This window comes from Lepeophtheirus salmonis, chromosome 14 (assembly GCF_016086655.4).
Source record: "Lepeophtheirus salmonis chromosome 14, UVic_Lsal_1.4, whole genome shotgun sequence".
Lineage (NCBI taxonomy): Eukaryota > Metazoa > Arthropoda > Copepoda > Siphonostomatoida > Caligidae > Lepeophtheirus > Lepeophtheirus salmonis.
This window is the reverse complement of record NC_052144.2, coordinates 18,130,900-18,147,315: the sequence shown is the minus strand read 5'-3', so window position 1 is coordinate 18,147,315 and position 16,416 is coordinate 18,130,900. Positions and strand designations below refer to the sequence as shown.

Here is a 16,416-nt window from a genome sequence, read left to right as displayed (position 1 = left end):
GTCGGAAGATCAATCAAATCCATTTCTGTCGATGGCTGGCTCTGTACCTTCATTAGATATAGTTCTTCTTTGCATGAAGTACATATTATATCAACCTTCTGAGACATCCCAGATCAGTTCTATTATATTTCTTCAAGTGTCTTTAGTCGGGACAAATTTTGAAAGATTTGACCTTAACGAAAAAATTAAATTGTCAATTTCTTTGCAAACTACTCCAAATCGATAACAAGATCTAATGAACAATAAATTGTTTTATACCCATTTTTGCGTTCATCTCAATGTTATGTGTATATGATAATATTTCTATCATTGTTTAAAATACTGAGTGTCTTTTATCAGTATTTTGCGTCTTTATTATGATTTTGAGGGGACGAAAGTATTTATTAGCAAAATGTTTAATAAAGATATAAATATAATTGTAGACGAATCCGTTCAGTAGATGGAAAACAATAATGTTAATCAATGAAACGACCATTTCTTCTAAAAAATAAACCATCTTAGTTAAATATACAAAATTAAACAATTAGAACAGAATATTTTACTTGAATCTCTTCAAAAGATTCACTTTTCCAAAATAAGATTATTCCATGTTAGATTTCAATCCATATCTTCTTCCAATTTAAGAACTGAATCCCACTTTCATTTATTTCATATTTATAAGACTTATTCATGGTCAAATTTAAGCATTCAGGAAACCATTCTTGACTTATTGTAGTTTTCTAACATGACATCGTAAAGATTTAGAGCAAAAGCTAATTGTATAGTAATGTCCGGCGATATTACTCCTTATTAAGAGCATCAAAAAGATTTTTTTCTCCGCTATTTATGCTTATATAACAACATATATACACAATTGGTAATTATAATGCTACACCCAATGCAACTACCCCCGTTGTTGTGACCATTTAAGCAGTTGTTTTTGTTGTATGAGTTTTCTGAACACCATTTCTTGGAGCCTATCAACCATAGCTAAGCCTTAAGTGATAAAGAAGTAATATTTATTGACTATGTAATATTGGAAAACCTAATGATCATACCCAAGTCTTTAAGTGAAGAAACTAGTCTCAGACAAACTAGTTGCGAACCATCCAAAGCTACTACCCCCGTTGTTGTGACCATTTAAGCAGTTGTTTTTACTATTTAATGAGTTGTGTATCATAATTCTTGATATGTTTAGCTAAAATAGAATCATATTTTAGGCTTAGATTTAAAAAAAGATTGAATACTTACTGTTAGATAGTACAAAATTCAGAGTTTCATTTCGAAATTAGTAAATATTTTATACTTTTCACTGATAACTTGATCGTCATTTGGTGTAGACGACTCAAAACATTTTTATATGTATTTCTATAAATGACATCAGTACCAACAGCCTCCATTAATTTAATGATGGCTCCTCGGGAAGGGATAGGTTTACTCGTGTGTTTCTCCATAAACTTTTTGAACATAGATGATTAGCAATTGATAAGGTTATATTACATGCAATAAGCATCTTTGTGAGATCAAAGTTAAAGTCTGACTTGATGTATTCATCATTAACTTGATTTTTTAGATGAATATCCATTCTCTTGATATGAGATGAGAATAATGAGTGGCGTGTAATTCTAGATAGGAGACCAAAGGCACATTTATTTCGACAAACCATCTGTTTCTCATCTGGTAAGTAATTCCCAAATTCCTGGGCCTCCATTTTCAGAAATCCAGACAGAAGGCGACGTTATTTTAGGCATTTTATTCAGTTCTCTATCGACTATCACCATCTAATATTATATTAATATTGAATAATAAAGGCGGGAATGATGACGTTCTTGATTGATAGAAGAAGATGTATATTATTTAATCAATGATGCCATAAGTATTTCTTCTCTTCTGCTCGCACGCTTTTCTATTCTTACCAAAATTATCACCCTTAGTTATGTGTAATTTAAAATATATGTTCTTTTTTAGTGCATACACACTTATTTTGTAATATATTTATATTGAGTATTTTGATGTAAAGAAAGTAAAAATACAATCACAATGCAGGGAGTTATTGTTTTTTAAGTATAAGATGGGCACGGGTTGTTTCGACATTTTCCAGAACTTTGAGCGCCCTTAAAATGACCCCCCTGTGTGTCCCATCTATCTTAAATTTCGCACAAGGAGTTATAACGTTCAATAAGTGTAATAAAAATCATCAATATTGGGGACGGTAAATCCTAAAAAAGTGTATACACTTGACATGGAATTACCCAGTTAATAATTTAATTTCTCTTAAACTCAATGAAACAAATTCTCACGCTCTTTCTTTTTTATTTTTTTCTGTAATTTTTCGTAGGGATTAAAAGTACTTCACATTGAGTGGATAAAAAGAAATATATTTATTTTCCCCTTTGTGTGACACTGGGTTGATTAAAATAGTTTAACATAGTGAGGGTAGTAACAGGTTGTTGCAAATTTTATGTTGTTCATGTGAGAAAATGAAGATTCACACTGGTAGGTTGATCTAAAGCGAACTGTTAAATAAGAAGTAAATGTTCTTTTAATGAGATACATTGCCACCCTTAAATGCTGCCACATAGTCTATATACTTGGTTGATATGGAGTGGGACTTATGCTTATAGCTGATTTAATGTAATCTAATGAAACGGCATAAGAGCTATACTTCTCTCCTCCAAAACTTTATTCCAATTACCTAGGATGCCATATTATTTTTTTCTTTTTTAAAGGCCACAAATCCTTAAAATTTACAACCCTAAGTATATAGATGTATGCATCAAATATACAATATATATGAAGTCAAAATGGAGCAGTCAATTAAAAACAACACATGTAAAAATTAAATAAGAAAAATACCTTTAGAAAACATATGTATCATTTAATTTCTTATGATAATTTCAATGCATATTTAAATATCCTCACTATATAAATTAATAACGCGAACTATGTATATGATGTAGATAAATACAAGCAAATTTTTATTTAAAAAATTTGACATTCATCATTTTCATTTTTTTTTTGTCAAAAAGCCTACTCATTAGGTATTAAATAATAATGACAGCTGCTTAGAAAATGAAAATTAACTCTTAGAGTAGCCAACTCTGAATATTCAGGCGAGCTAAAAAAAAAAAGCAATTGATTTGCATCACTGTGTCTAATATAAAACAAAAAGAAACCAGGAAAACCTGTGAACTTGATAAAGAAGCCCTACATTTAAAGTGGCTGTTATTGTTATTTTAAAAATCAATATTTTTATGTTTAAACACAAATTAATAGAAGAATGTATTAAAATTTACCGACCACTGCGTAGAGAGGATGAGTGCACCAAATAATGCTTCGCTTTGTAGAAAAAATTACTTTGTTACACAAACAATATTAAATAATCTAATTGATGTTAAAGGATTAAAGATTTTACCTACAAAACCAATTAAGGTATTTGTATTGTCATAAACTTTATTTCTGCTTACAGACATAGTTGGTTTTGTGTTACTTAATATTATTCCAAGAAATTAGAAATATCAAATCTTTGTTTTCCTAAATATTGTATATATAATAGAATCCAGGAGCAACATTAAATATTAATTGAAGTAAAACTATTTTGCACAACAAAGGTTTATTTAAAGTAAACAAATTTGTAAGGGTGAAACAAATAAAAGAATAACATTGATTTTTAAGACCCACCCTACCCCAATATAGTACAAACAAAACTATCTTTTTACATTACGTTAGAGGCTCTCAATATACAATATGTTTAAGAGGAGCTCGTGAAAATGAAAGTATTTAACCCCACCCAATTGTTTTAGTTTACAAACGACTCTGAAACCTGTATAGAACATTCACGGGGATCAAGAAAGTGGGATGGCGATCGATCATGAGATATCCTTTCGCCGATTCAAGAGAGAGATGGCTTAAGATTTCGTCTCGCTATGTCAACAGTCTTCATCAACAAGTCGAAAAAAGATGAAACGGAGAGGCTTATGCTCTTTCAGCAAGGATCCCACGGAATCCTCATTCTAGCCTTTTTATGAATGTAGTAAAGTGATACCTGTAAGGGAAATCGTGGAACAGAAAATTAGGGATGCACTCGGAATAGAACTAAAAAACGAAAATTGGGCAGTGGCTATGCCACTGACGACTCGGGCTCACCTAAAGACAGATGCAGTCATCACGACGAGAGTTATTTGTACTTTATCCTTCAACGGGACTATGGGCTCTATAATAAAGACGTCAGGACATGATGATTTCATGGAAGGACAACTGAGGGTGCTTCAACAATGTGAACAATGGTGTTTATAAATAACTATTGATGAGAACTCTGTCAAGATTCTCTCTTCTCTTCATTCTTATAGTAGCTTGCCTATCAGATCTATTGGTTTTTATTTCCCTCCTCCCTTAATTGAAGTTTAGTTGTGTCGATGTCGTTATTAATATATTTCTTCTATATTAGTTTGATGAAATGTAGGACAAATTCTTCAATAATTAAAAATCGAGTATATTATGTTATTATTATACATATGTATGTATATTCAAAAAGGGGAAGGGGGGGGGAAATAATAATAATACGCAGACTCAACCTTTCCTTTGTTTCATATTTTGAATGTTATGTTTTGAATATTTTGTTTAGAAGAATAAATAGCTAGATAATTTTAAAAATATATACATTTCAAAGTAAAAAGTCAGATGCTAGCCGTGTCTAATTTAAAAAGAATTATTGTCATTATAAGTATGAGCAAAGTAAAAATTAGATATTTAAAGATGATGATTTAAATTCATATGCAGTAGAAAAATGTAAGACAAATTCGCGATTTATGTTATTTTTAAGAACATTTTACTTTTTTATTTTATAGGCCTAATAAAAAAAAACTATTTACCTTACATTTTCTATGAACGCAAAAAAATCTTGAAGCATATGTCATTTTTCATAAGCAGTTTTAATTTTGCATTGCCGACTAAGATGAAAATAAGGGAGTTTTTATTGAAATAATTTTATATTCCCTACGAGCTTATAAAAAATAAAATACTTTTTAAGTAATGTTTTGAGTTTTATTTAAAATAAGAAACAAGATATTTTTAAGTTGACTTACTTAGGAGGAAAAATATAAGTTTATTAATTAAAAGTGAACCTATAATTATAAATAATGTAATATGAGACAAAGACAAGATCTATGAATTATTAATTTATGAGATATATGGAAAGCTATGTTAGCCCAGTGGTTGGTAAAATGCTTAAAATGAAGGGAGCTACGGAACCATTGTGAAATTAATACCACCCAAAATGAAGAGAAGTGTCGTCAATGCATGAAGTCGATTTTGCAAGAACTAAGTACAGTTTGTTATATCAATAAACTTATTGCTAATGCGAAGGAAACGTTACATTTACTTTAACTATCTTGTGGCATAAATGCACCTCTCGTTAATGCATTTACATTAGTGAATAAATCTCTTTTGAGAAATGGTGTGGAAGTTGTTAGGGACCGGGAGGGCTTACATCAAAATATACTGCCTATATTGACTTTTAAAAGCCTATTGTTGTATGTCAATTTTTAAATAGAAAACTACTTTTTTTTCTGTTTCTTTGATTTGAAAGAGAATATCTTGAGCCATGCCTCTTGCTACAGAATCTTTGTCTTAAAGTCGATAATTTTGATACCATGTATGTTTTGATGTCATTTGTAACTTGATCAAAAATCATGCTAATGGTACGAGTTCTTCAGTTAGGTACCACAAATGTGCCGAAAATGTCTTGATTGCTGCATTTACACAAGTTTTAAAGATCTTCATATAACTGGTCAAGTTATTGACTGGTATGAGATCATTCAAAGTTGCTGCTGAAGAAACTAAACTGGAAAGAAACCTACCAAAACAGTTAACCAAAAATATAAAAAAACGTACAAAGCCATTTAGTTTCTGCTGCTGTCACAAATGTAGTCCTCTTAGGTCATTCTTAAACTATATTTTTTGCTGAACAGATCGATCTTTATAGCATAAAGAAGCTTAGACATCCATCTTGCTTTGTGTAAGGCACCAGGTCAGATGAACTGTCGAAACCTTTATCCTTTCCCTAACTTATGTAGAGAATTATCAGTTCCTTACAATCCCATCACACAAAAATCTTAGTGGACAACATTTTACAAAGCTGAAGGATATCTACTTCTGGACTTATATTCTATCGTCCAGAGAAAGATAATTGAGGTCCTTGATATCACAACAAAATAATAACTTAGGCTAAAGAATGGTTTAACTCAACACTCAAATATTGAACAATGCTACTAATGAACAAAGCCTGCCCTGTGAATTTCAATTTTCTCAATTAGTAATACCTACTTCAAGACTATAAAATTTGACATATATAATAGTAACGGTATCTGTATATATGTTCAACTGATATTATTGCAGTACTATAGAAAGGGTCATCTGACGATGATTTATTATTGGGGGACTACAACACTCTAAAAAATATATAAATACAATATTTACATTGTAAATTGAAATTTATATTACAAATATTAATGAAAAGGATAATTAATAAGAAAAATAGGAAGAAAGATTTTCCTTTTTTATTTTCTGTACTGAAGTTTAATAATGACTAAGTAAATTAGAGTCACAAAAAAATTATAAAACATCATAATCTTTTTTTGTTCATAGAAATATTTTACTGAAAAACATGTTTCTAAAATAATGCACTTTTTTTTTTGTTTCATATGTGTTTAGAAATTGCAATTGTTCTATAGGTAAACGTTAACCAAATTAGCTAAAAAAAAATTATTTGTGTTCTACTTAGTTATTTGCAGTACCACAATTGAACATCAATGATTTTGATTTCTTATTTCGGGTGCAACTGCATCACCCTAATGGACATCGATCTAATTCCTGACGTTATGTAACTTTATATGGACTAAAAATTGTATTTATTTCCTTTCTCTCACGAGTGATGTAGCTATTCACAGCTGACACGTAATGGCAGCCAAACTTTTTAGTATTTTGTACGTAAGTTCTTAGAATTAAAATAAGTTTTAGTTCCGAAAATAATAATAAAGAAAATAATCGTTAAATATTTCGAAAACGAAATACCAACGGATTTTGAAGGTATATTATTTATTTTTTACTTTAAATATAAGTAACCCCAACGTGTTTTACTAATTTTTTGATATGTCGAAAAAAATTGGCCAAAATTGTTGTCGTGAAAACCAATCGGTCATCTAAAATAATCAAATAAGTTCTGCTTTGTCAATTATAGTTGATTTTTTTTTTCAATTCGTTGGCTAAAGGCTCCAGTTTTGACTGCTTTACTACGTGTGACCAAAGTTAAATATACAATACTAAATATAGAAATACATTATATACGAATAAACAAACTGCGATTACCAAGGCTTAAATTTTAAATGAGGAACATCATGAAAAATATCAAGGCCTTATCTACAATAACTTGATTCCTTTATATAATATTTTCTGTTGATTAGAGTACATAATGGCAGTGAAAAATAATAGAGTTATTTCTTATGAAGTGAAATAGCTAGACAATGAAAAATCCTTATTTCTTGGTTTTTTAATCAACCTTATAAATTTGAAAAATTAATTTACGTCAAAGATTTTGTTTACATCTTATGGATTTAGTCATAAAAGTCAATCAAAATAGCAGCCTAATATTAATCATAGACAATTAATTATTATCATAATAAATTTTGGTTGAATCAGACTATATATTAAGAAAGTCAAGCGTCTCCCTAAATTACCCTTCCATTATAACCTATTAACCTATAACCCATCACCTCTTAATCTACAAATAATTGATAAAATAAAAATAACAAACAGATCTCACATCTTTCTTAAAGAAAATGTAGTTTTCAAGATACTCCAATTAACTAAAGATGTATATCGAGGTCAAGTACTTTTTTCTATATTATATGGTATTTTAATAAGATAAAATTAAAATATATGTGTAGACTTCTGTGTATCTAAGACGTATAAATCTCCAAACTATTGGACTGCTTGAGGTTATTTTTGACATACATACAAGGTCGCTTTTTGGTGGACCATAGGGCAAAGTAAAACTATGCCTCAGTGCTTTATGGAACCTTCCCAATTGTCGGTATCGTTTGTTGTTGAGTCTTTCAATCGATTTTAGATGAAGTATCGGGCAAAGAGGCAAATTAGAACTATGAATCATACTCCACAAAATCCACAAACAACGATACAGACAAGAAGGAAGTGTCCATAGGCAATAAGGTATAGTTCCTTTTTGCCAGTTCCTCTAACAAAAATCTACCTATAATCTCTTTGGGATAATTAGCTCCACATAATTTATATAACTTCGAGAGCCGTCCAGGACGTCTTTGGGATGTCTGTAAATCCAATTTTGTTCGATGGTATGGCATAATTAGGACACTACTGTGAAAACTGAAAATGTATTTATTCAATAACTTTTGACAACATATCGGTAAAGTTAGCTTTAAGGTATCTACTATAAAAGTTGGTGTCTCTAGGTGTTAATAAACAGTGCTAAAATCATTGATTCATCTATCTTTATTTTTGGGTATAGATTCAAATCAAATCCAAGCAAGATACACATTGTCTAATTTATATTCTAATACAGTTTAGGCTATTGATTTTGGTATTTAAATGGTCTCTATTTAAGAATATTTACAGAATTGTTAAACATAAAGTAGAAGAAAAACTGAACTTATAGACACCCTAAAGATGCTGTGGCGCTAAGGACTATTCATTAAATAAATTTTTTGGAAATTTAATTTATTTATATGTATAACATTAGATTAGACAATTGGCGGCAACATATTGGCAACATATATTCTTTAGGGAGTTCATGGCTAACAAGAAATGATTGTAATATTTTGAGATTCATTTTAAAGGCTCAAAAATCTATGCAGTAAATTGTTTTATATAAAGTTTACTTAACAACTTTTCTTGATAAATACAATATTTTATAAGAGATTTTGTGTGAGTGAAAGTTTATATCTACTCTCATCAAATTCTAATTAAAATAAAAAGCATCTGTAGATCCCTTGAACTTTATAAAAAGTTCAGGTGGATCGAATAAAATATTTTTGTATGAATAACATTAAAAAAGAAAAACTTTTTTGAGGCTAAGGAAAGTAATTAAATGGGAAATCTGTAGTTTACTCACTAGCTCATATACTCCCACTTCTCTAAGCTCACAGTAATGTCTTAATTGTGTAAAGGGTTGCTTATATTTCGTAGTGTACATTATATTTTTTTTCAATTTTTCTAGAGTTAAATTTCAACAAGAGGTTCTATGAAGACATTTATTTAACAAAATCAACTGAAAATAGTTCTTGACACAACTTTTTTCAATATGCGAGCTCTCAGCTCTAATGGTTGTCACAATACGAGGCCTAAATCCCTTGCAGACCTTGACTATGTCGTCAGACTCGAGCTTGGTGCGCTCCTCGATGAAAAAGTCTTGAGAGTGGACACTCTTGTGAGGAGTAGCAGACAACCTCTCCTCTAAAAACACCTAGATAGAGTAGTCCAACAGTTCACGTCTGTAGAGGAGGGTGGCCACATTTTGAGGTTCCAAAAGTACGGAAAGTTGTCAATCAGGAAGGCTTGTGACTTAGAGCCTGATAACACGGAACTTTTTCTTGAGTGAAAACAAAGTTGTCCCCGAACTTTTATCTGGCCTAAAGTAGGACTTTCTTATCCAGAAGTTCCATGTAAGCATCTGCATTGACATGCTCCTTCATCTCGACAAAAATGGGAGGGTAAACTCACAACGCCCCAGACCTTAGTTCCAGTTGGATATTTGGTCTAAAAACATGTATCTCTAACGCTGAGACATTGTCTGGATATTTGGTTGTGAGTTAGTGGCAGTTTTGCTTAATCACATATGCATCAACTATGACAAAATTTTCTTTAGAAAAAGGCAAAATCATTAGTAATCTTTGGTGTCTTTTCACTTCATTTGCTGTTACTCTGGCTTCTTGAGTAGTTGTTTCAACTTTTTGTGAATGAAGAGGGATATCACGTGATCCAAATTTTATCTTTCTACATAGTTCAGAAGTTCTTGATTCGTTATGTCAAAGGTTAATGGAGTTTTGTTTTTATAACTTTTTGGAATTGTAGATAAATCTACTAACTGGATTTGGATTTAAGTTAAAATGATTCTTGTTGGTATATATTGGTTTATTGATCCTGTCTCTCTTCTTTTTCTATCCTTAATGCTGATGTTGACGACTTTCCTTCTTCTATTTTTATCCAAATCAAATAAATATCTTAAAATTATATTTTCTTGGTGTGCAAAGAATGAATTAATTCACTTTGAATAAAGTTTCAGCAAAATATTATTCAATTTTTGTTAGATGTTTATTTGCTTGACTTAATGCAAATAAAAAAGTGTTTAGAACTATACTTAATATGAGAAAATGTTGTAACATTAATATTAAGAATAATGACAACCAATATCGTAAGTTCTCTTGATGTATTTCTTGTTTGGTTATAAATCCTCAAGAGAGTTGATACTGTTGTGATCCATCTAGCATTGTGAACCGTCCCTGGATGTTTTTTTTTATAAATAAGCAAGTAACCAAATCTGGTCCATTTTCAACAATTAAGCAAATTTCCAAGAATTTATTTTCATCCATGGTAGTCTTGTTCTTTTAAGAATCATTAACGATCGAAATACATCCTTTTATTGCTTTAAATTTTATTGGATCCTTATCAAAAGAAAATTTTTATGCAAAGGTTTCTAATACTCCTCTAAAAGTTCTTGAACCAATTAACTTTCCGTCATAAAATTCAAAAAGCTTTTTTAAAGAAAATTCATTGAAATGAAGAAGACAAATAACTAATTATACAGGAGCATTTAATGACTGTTGCAGAAGTCCAATAATAGAAACTTTTTACCCTGTATTAACTGCGGTCCCATCACTAGCAATGGCTCATATTGAATGAAGCTATTAATAAAAACAGTTAATTTGCAATATGCACTGCGGCTCCAGGAATAATTGAGAAATGGTTTATATATTTAGTACCATATTTATCATAAGCCCCTCCATAATTTCAGGCTTTTCAGATCCCGGTAGATATTTTGTAAATTCTTTGTGGCCGTCAAACTTGATAAATACAAATTATTATTTTTTATACAATTGGTAATTTTAATTCTATATTTTTTAACTAGCTTGCTAAACTTCGTGAGGAAAGCAAATTTTGCAAGGTTGTAAGCTTGAGATCTCTTCATAATGCATTGCTATATGCTGCAGACAACTGAATTGAAATTCCATATCTGAATATCTAGAATTTAGTTTGATTCTTAGAGCTCAGCATTATTTCTTGGTTTCAATAACTTCATTACTTAAAGGACTCTCATAATCCAAATTGATTTCATACTTATTAAAAAGCTTATTTTTTGGGTTACATTATTTCTTGTTCTTTCTCCAAATTCGACATTCTTTATTTTTCTTGAGCTGTTTTTTTAGTCTCTTGGTCCATCCTTTCTTGATTGATAACAAATTTGTCATACTTTTATTAATAGAATTGACTTATTTCCTTCTCAATGAAGGAAGCAATCCTGAGCTTCTTTGAAAATTTATGATACAAGTAGAAAATAAATTTATCGTATGATATTTTTCTGAATGCTTCGCAAATACAGTTTTCAGTTTTACATTAATTATTTTCTTATTTTTATAAAGCAATATTAAAAAGGTGCCTCAATTTTTCTAAAAACTTACCAACATATTTATAATTCAAACGCCTTTGTAAATTTATCTTTTTAGGGCAGTCTTTGGTCTCTTGCACTAATTTGTCATATTTTTGCTTTTTTGCTTTTGCCCTCTCTCAAAAATTCTACATTAGAGGTAATTATTTGAAAATGTCATTTTCTTTATATTTGGATGTTGATTTTTAAGATACAGGTAGTATCTTATTAAATCTGTCTTACATGGCAAAATATTACAGGGTATATCACAGGGACTTACAACAAAAAATACTTTTATGTTTCTGAAGCCATGATAACAGTAACTATTTTGTGTTCAATGATGTGTCGATATTTTTTTAGAAAGAATCTAAAAGTATCATCAAACAAAGAACATATTTTTATATACGCAGTAAGTGAGTAATGTTATAGTTTTAAGTCACTTGTGAGTTTATAAGTAGTTGGGATCAGCATATTACTTGATATGTGGGGATTAAAATGGATATCTGGGTACATTATTCAAAACAAGAAATACTTGAATCATTTTTTAGTTGGAAATCACAAGTAATAAGATCTTTGAAGTTCCTATTATCTCTTGAACATTTATAAAGAAAAATGATTTCTTTGTTCATTCTGCCTTGCACCTTATGTTATGTATTTTGTACAAGAAATATAATGAAGTTTCTATTTGTGTTTCTTCTTATTTTCGACAAAAATAAGGTTTTGAACACAAAAAATATTGTATCATTATATTTGCTCAAGTACATCGACTCCATAAATGAATTAACTAAATTAACATGTTTTTTAACAAAATAAAATTGAAATTTTATCAATAAAAAAATTTCCACACGATTTTGATAATTTTTGGAGAAGTTTTATGACTGATCGGAAGCTTTGACCAGAAAAATCCCAGCTGCACACACACAAAAAAAATATTATGAGGTACTCTTACTAATAGCTAAATCCATATAGTGATCAGTTTGGATTTTGGTTTGATAGAAATTGGTTTTCATACACACTCTACTGCATATGTTTAAATTAATTAATTATTATTTTTGGTATATTTATTTTTATAAAATTGTATAAAATGTGAGCAATAGGAATAAGACAAAAAAAATGAAATCATTTTCGTCCCGCATTGTGTATAAAATATGTATAGGATTCAAAAAGCACTAGCAGTTTGGAAAAGTAAGGCAGAAATCAATATAAAATTTATAGTTTTCCCCTATGAATAGCGACTAAGGGAATGTGTACTTTTCTATATCACAAAAATAAAAGAGATTGATTGCTCAACTTTTATTACATAAAGAGATTTGAAGAAAATATGCACACTTGGGATTATCAATAGCCGATCAATGAAGTTTGCCAATCCATTAATCCAAAGAATGCTTATGCCTTGGATGGAATTCCGATCAATTAAGATTTGCTTCACCTTTTTTTCCACCGGGTTATCCCCCCAAGATTTGCAGAGAGCCTTAGTATATATCAATTCTATTAATGGTACAGGATGGCCTTGCTTGAAGGAGGAAGGTTCTAATAAAAATACTTATGGTGGGAGGAAGGGGAGTACCCCCCTTCCCCTTTACCATATACACTAGAGTGTCCTGTTTTAAGTTTTTTTAGTTATACAAACGCAGGAGATATACAAATTTATGTAATTTTACATAAATTACGAATATAGTAAAAAAAAACCTAAAATTTTGCATAACAGCTATTCGAAATAACTTTTTTGTTGCCAACAGTTTCTAATGTATTTGATATAAATAGTTTATCGACACAATCTGGTGTTTTAGTTTCGATCGAAAGTTCAACTTTGATCATTGATAAAAACAAAATGTACAGAGATGTATCAAAAGTTCGCATATATAGTTGAAAAACTTTCTAAGTAGTTGTTTTTTGAAGCATTTTTTTTAAAGGACCCAGAGAAAAAACTATGATAAATTAGAAAATAGATGATTGTCACGATCGCAAAGAAGATTGCACACACTCAATGTACAAATCTAAGGTATTTGAAGCGTTTCATCCACTTTACTAAAACTTTCATTATTTTAGCCAATGAAGAAGGGGAAAACTCCATAATATTATTGAAAATGTCTCATAAAATCAAAGTGGTACCATCTCAGATAGACACCCATTATTTTCCATGTTAAAGTCTTTTTAATATACTTAAAATATACATAAATATAAGTATATTCATAATTTATTATTCTAATAGTAAATGCGTGATTTTAAAAGGTATAATTAATTACTTTGTGCAAAATAAAATGAGTATTTAATCATGCAAACTATATTTTTAATTATAGCACAATATTTTATAATGTTTTTTTATTTAATTTATATGTATCTAGGTATATTTTGAAAAAAACTCATTATAGGTAGATTGGGTCACTTTTTTTTTAATTATTGAGCAATTACGGAGAGGAAAAGTCTATTAATAGTTTGTTCTTATTTTATACATTGTATTTATTGCATTCAAACAAAATAGATTGGCATTACGTTAGCCAATTTATGTTATACACAAATCTCATTTTGAACTTTAAGTGTTAAGTTTTTTTATTTTATTTGTACTTGATGTACTTTCCAGTACTCGATTTATCAAATTATTGACTTTTTTAATATTATTGAATTTGCGTACATAAAGGCCTGCTTAAAAATAATTCAAAATATTTTTAAAATAATCTTTTAATTAAAAAGATTTAGTCAAGCTTCAACACCTTTTCGAGTAAAATGACTATCTTATTGATTATCATACCAATAACTTTTATTGAACACAAATAGCTAGAATTTGACAAAAATATCAAAAATTGATGCCCAGAAAGTATTTATCTTCAAAGGAATAATAAATTTGTTTCCATGAAATTACTGTAATGGTCCTCCTTGACAGAAAATGAATTGAATTTAGAGCTAAAAAAACCCATTTGAACATCTTTTCAACGGTTTGTTTATTCATCACTCAGAAAATTGAAAATGACAAATTCGTAATAATTTTGCAGATATGGTCAGAATTTGAAAACTTGGTATATGACTGACCTTCAAGTTACAAAGAGTTGTTGATAACGCCAGCTGACGCTATATCTTATCATGATGCAACATCTTATCTTAGGGAACAGAAGCTTGAAGGTCTTTTTATACTATTCATCGAATATGCTAAAATATACCTTATAGGATTATATATTTTTATTCTCTAATATTTGTACTATTGAAATTAATAGCACTTGAATAGAAAATTAGTAATTAGTATTTTTGGTGAGCTGGCCTTTCTATATGAAATGAGAGAGTGTGTGAAATATTAGGATTATATGACTCACATAGGCCGTTCTAAGTACACTCAACTTTGGGTTTAATGGGTTGGATCAGTGTTGTTCAGAAAGCCATAATTCCACTCGTAGTGGGTCGATTAAAAAAATACATCAAAAGATGCAAAAGAACACAAACCTTAACTTATATTCATTTATAATCTTACTTTAATCAGAAATAAAAGTTTGGGGCTTTGGTGCGGCCTTCAAAATGGCACCCCTGCCAAGCTATAGAGCTGATTTTGTTTTAAGTTTGGTAGAGTATGCCTGAGAATATGTTTTCAAACATACCCAAAATTCAGATTGGGATCTTAATAGGATCACTTCTAACGAGAGCATTAATTAGAGTAAGTAGAAGTGTTTTTATAGTATATTGGTATTATTTGGTCCTATATTTAAACTTGTATTTTATATAATCTACAAATTTTCTGTAGATTTAAAAAATAAAGTAGGATTCTTATTCAAGTATGACTTAATTGAAATTTTTGATTTTCCATAAAATAGCAATAAAAAATATGTATATTATATAAAATACGAGTTAAATATAACAACAACTTTTCTTTGTATACTTAACCTGTTCTGTTTCACCATAAAGTAGCAAGAGAACAAATGTTAAGCCATCGCAGAATTGTTTAAGGCCAGCAACTAAAGGTGGGTTCATGTGGTTCACACAAAGCCAAAAAACGGACTGGTAACTTCCTGGCTGGGCTGAAGAGGTCTATCAATGCAAATCCTGGCATCTCAATGGCTACTCATGCTCAATAGGAGGACAGTGATAAGGTCCACCAAGGACGACCTTGTTTTGAAGTAATACTAGAGAGGGAGGCGTCGCCTTATTACGATGATGAAGGACATCAGGTTGAAAAAAGGAAATAAACCCCGCCACTTTTGTAAATCAAATCCGGGCATCATAAAGCTATTCAGTGTGATAACCCGTGTGATTTCTAGTTTTAATCAGAGCTGAGAAGGAAGGTAAGCGAACATACCCACAGCTCTTTGCGATCCTTGGTGATCAATGCGTAGGGTGATCATATTGAATGATACAACAGCTAATTGTTCAATCTAAATTTCATATATTATACATTTTGTCTTAAAATACGATCTACAATTATTTAAACTTACTTGAAAAAATTATCCGGATACTTCTGTAGACGTTAATTTTTAGAAATTTTTCGCAAACGGGCCATTTTAACCCTTATAACTACCAGTAGAAGGGGAGGGAACATTAAGATCAAATTCAAATTTACCTCTACTTTTGGGATTTAAGAGCATATTTTAAGGACTATAGAAAAAATATCTGTTAATTTCCAGCTAAAATCTCCCCCTCCTCCGATAATTACTTTTTGTTAAAAATGATATAACCGTATTTTACTTTTTTTTTGACATATTTATCAAGTATTGATACTGTCGATGATAAATTTTATATATTCGATGAATTAAGATGTAATTGATACTACAGGATTCACCCCATTG

General features: G+C 29.9%; 1 long non-coding RNA gene across 1 annotated transcript; it reads right to left on the bottom strand.

Moving 5' to 3' along the window:
- Nucleotides 1-925: 925 nt before the first annotated feature.
- On the bottom strand, nucleotides 926-1,921 carry LOC139907259 (uncharacterized). The gene is made up of 3 exons (XR_011783721.1): nucleotides 1,231-1,921; nucleotides 1,038-1,177; nucleotides 926-975 (listed from the first exon to the last, which is right to left on the bottom strand). It is a non-coding gene; the product is annotated as an uncharacterized lncRNA (long non-coding RNA).
- Between the last annotated feature and the right edge of the window lie 14,495 nt (nucleotides 1,922-16,416).